At 38.3% G+C, this 4,291-nt stretch overlaps 1 pseudogene; it reads left to right on the top strand.

Moving 5' to 3' along the window:
• Positions 1-2,753: 2,753 nt before the first annotated feature.
• The window catches only part of LOC122150759, a 5,400-nt pseudogene continuing 3,862 nt past the window's right edge, over positions 2,754-4,291 (top strand).

The following is a 4,291-nucleotide window of genomic DNA, read 5'->3' on the forward strand; positions in this document are numbered from 1 at the left end:
TACATATTAATTGCATACACAGCTTGCATATGCATTATTAAAAATCAGCAGTAGCCACAGTAATTGTTAAGAATTTAGAAGCAATAAAAGATTTTTTCAGGAAGAAGTGTTTTGTCGCATTGTGTAGAGGTGCAAGCATATGGTGATATTAAACACAAATGTTTAGTTGTTTTTCTGTAGAAAATATATCCCTGCATATTGGTTGGGAACTCTGGTGGCATGGTGCCTAAGGTACTTCACTGCTAACTAGAAGTTTGTTGGTTCAAACTCACCAGCCACTCCTCAGAAAGAAGTTTGGGAAATCTACTTGCACAGTGGTATTGCCTCGGAAATTCAAGGAGGGGTCGCTATGAGTCGGGTCCAACTCGATGACACATAACAACAACAATGCAAACAGTACATATTGTATGTAAGATAATGAAACTATGCAAATTTTGTATTAGGATATGTTTATTATTTATCCTTTAATAATTGTGGTATTTTACATGGAAGTTAATTTGAAGAATGCCCATTTACACAAATTCAGTGTGTCATTGGACAGTAAGTTCCTGCTGTTTTTGAAATTTATCAACTTGTGGTGGGTACAGTCTGTGCCTGCAATCCCTTTGGGATTACATCTGCCTGAATTTAAACAGTAGCTTTAAAATACTCGGTGACAGCTGTATGAAGTTTTTCTCTTTTCAAGTTACCTTTTTATTTTGGTGTGAAGATTTAGATGAAGTTAGTCAGACTCAAAATAATTGCAAACAAACAGCATCAGCTTTGGTTAAATATACAGAGAAACATCAAACTTTAGCATTTTCACTGGAAGTTCTGCACACATAATTATTTTTAGGGGAAAAAAAAGGAATAAGGAAATGGGCTTTTACGTGAGAAAAAAAAAAAAAAATCAGATTTTGAAGGGGACTGCCAGAGAAATGACAGAAGATCCTGGGCGATGCTGGTCTTACATTAGTGGAAGAAATCAAGAGGATAACATTTAATAATTCCATCATTTTCACCAAGAACTGGAACTTTGTCTGAAGCAGTGAATGAAATAATTTCCATGTTCACTATCATTCACTCATTATTTGTATGTTTTCTGAAGAAGAACATCTTTGGAAATTTTAATAAAATTTATAATGTTAAATTTTCACATCAACTTACTTTGGTGGAAACACTTTGACTGTGGAAACATTGGAAAACCACAGAACGGATTGCAAAGAAATAGAGGTAGACAGTATTGCAATTTCTAGAATGTATTGCTTATGAAGTTCTACCAATGTCTCCTTACCTTTAAGACGTTCTCTATTTATATATTTATTACTACATGTGGAAGAATTTTTTTAAAAATTAAAATGAACACAAAGTGTACTATAAACCATAAGTAGAAATAACCAATTGTGGCTGCATGAGGAATCAATGTAAGTACATGAAAAAGGTAAAGATTGATGAAGTAATTGACAACTGCACATACAAACTCAGTGCACCAGTAGTTGTGAGTGGTGGAGTACTGTGGTGGTTATGTTTGTATGTCAGCTTGGCTGAGCCTGGTTGAGTGGCTGGGTAGCTGGTGGTAGTTATTCCCCATGATGAGACTGGCAATCAGCTCCTTGGTGGGATCTACCATAAGTAGCTGAGAAGCAGCTTTGGGTATGTGGCCTGTTTCCCGTATATAAGAAGCAGCTTTGGGAATGGTCTCTAGCTTATGGCACCTTGAATCCTGCATGTAGCCGTGTTGTTGTTCAGCAGCCTGCCATGCTCTGCTGACCTTGAGACTTATAATAGACTTGAATTAAGGGCCTGCCATGTGATTTGGTAATAGCGGGACTGTGCCTTTTTAGTGTCAACCTTGGGCTTAGCAGACTCAGCAGCCAGCAGCTGTCTGAGTGAAGAAAAGCCTCTAGCTTTAGTGGGCTGGGAGCTGGAGGCAGAGCTAAAGCCCAAGGTTAAGGGGATTTCACCCAGCCCCTAGAGTATGGCACTTTGAACTTGGACTTAAAGACTCCAAATTGTAAGAGAACAAACACCTGCTTATTAAAGATAACCCATTTTTGATATATTCTTGTCAGAGCAGCACTAGGGAACCAGAACAAGTACAGACTGGAACTGTAAGATCATCTAATTTCTAATAACCTTTTATGTTATTAATTAAGTATTTATAAATATTTATAGGCTCAAAAAGATAGTCCTCATCTTATGTAACCAACATGTTGTTGTTGTTGTTGTTATGTGCCATTGAGTCGGCCCCGACTCATAGCGACCCCTCCTTGGATTTCCGAGGCAGTATCACTACGGAAGCAGATTGCCCCTCTTCCTTCCCAGGAGAGGCTGGTGGGTTTGAACCACCAGGCTTCTGGTTAGCAGTCAAGTGCCTTAGGCACTACGCTACCAGAGCTCCCATACACTCTTTTAATGTCTGTGTAAATTGTCAATCTATTTATTGATTTAACCGTTTGCAAATTTTTATTCTACCAGCTATCTATCGGTTTGTCATCCTGTGTTAGCTAGCATCTTGTAATGATGCTGGAAACTATGCCACCACTATTTCAAATGCCAGCAGGGTCAACCATGGTGGAGAGTTTTCAGCAAGTCTTCCAGACTAAGACACATTAGGAAGAAAGGCCTGGCTATCTGCTTTCAAAAATTAGCCACTGAAAACCCAATGGATCAAACCAAAACACTGTCTGACTCACTTGCTCTGGACATGTCATCAGTAGAGATCAATTGTTGAAGAACTACATCATGTTTGGTGAAGTACTGGACCAACCGGGATGAGGGAAATCTTCGAGGATATGGAATGGCTCAGTAGCAACAACAATGACCTTGAGCATGCAACTGATCTTGAGGATGTTTTGGGACCAAGCAACATTGCATTCTGTGGTACGTAAGGTCGCCATGAGTTGGAGTTGAATTGATGGCAACAACAAGTTTTATTAACTGTTTTTATAAAACCAACTTAATAGCATTCCTGACTTTAAAGCACCTGACGCAGTGCCTATGCCTTCGCAGAGGCCCTAGTCTCTGACTCTCCTCTGCCTCCCAGACACTCACATGCTGAATGGTAGAGCCATCCCATTGCCAGATTGCAAGTCTCCAGAGCTATGGTAGCCACTTTTGTCATTTCCTTTATGTTTGCACATTTTCTGTCATAAGAAATCCTTCCATAACCTAAGAGCCTAAAGATTTGCTCCTATATTGTCTTGTAAAATATTTATTGTTTTACCTTTCATATTTAAGTCTTTATTCCACCTTGGATTGATTTTTGTATATAGAGTGATATAGGGTTTCAATTTCCTTTTTTCCCCCTGTTAATAACTCAGAGTCCTGGCACTATTTTGGGAAAACTCAATCATTTCCCCCACTGATTCAGAACACCAGTTTTGCCATAAATCAGGTTTCATACTTGCCTGAGCTATTTTGGGGTGCTTTCTTCTGACTCATTATCAATTTGCCTAAACCTAATTTCATTCTTACTTAATTACTCCAGAATTTCAGATATTTAGAAAGGCAAGACCACCTAATCTTTTTCTCTTCTTCTTGACTAGTATTGACCTTAGCATTTCCAATTATATTTTAGGTTTCGTTTGTCAAAGTCTATGAAACACCCAGTTGGCATTTTCATTAGAATTACATTTAGATCTATAACTCAATTTGGGAAGATGTTTAACATTTTTATAATACTGAGTCTCTCGGTACCAGTTAGACGGTTAATTTCTTTCAAAAGATTTTTATAATCTTTACCCTAAAAGGCTTGCATAAAATTTGTTGGACTTTTTTCTAGGTGGTTTATGAGGTTGTGTCTATATATGTGCATATATTATGAATGTTAGCTTTAGAAAATTATACCTTCAAACCAAAAATTGGTAGTTTTCTGGTAGCATAGTGCCTAAGACACTTGACTGCTAACCAGAAGCCTGGTGGTTCAAACCCACCAGCCTCTCCTGGGAAGGAAGATGGAGCAATCTACTTCCATAGTGATACTGCCTCAGAATCCCAAGGAGGGGTCGCTATGAGTTGGGTCCGACTTGATGGCACATAACAACAACAACAACAACATGGCATTCAGCTCACTTTGGCATATTGATTATATTGATTTTATATTCAGAAACTTGCTACCTCTCTTTAATAATAATATATCTGTTGATTCCTTATGATTACATGCAAGTAAGATCTTACTGAAGATAATTCAGAAACGCTTGCAGCAGTATATTAATAGAGAACTTCCAGAGGTTCAAGCCAGATTCAGAAGAGGACGTGAAACAAGGGATATCATAGCTGTTGTCAGATGGATCTTGGCTCAAGGAAGGGA

The sequence above is a fragment of the Orycteropus afer genome, unplaced genomic scaffold (assembly GCF_000298275.1).
Source record: "Orycteropus afer afer isolate SDZICR_OR568_19922 unplaced genomic scaffold, OryAfe1.0 scaffold00224, whole genome shotgun sequence".
NCBI classification, from domain to species: domain Eukaryota; kingdom Metazoa; phylum Chordata; class Mammalia; order Tubulidentata; family Orycteropodidae; genus Orycteropus; species Orycteropus afer.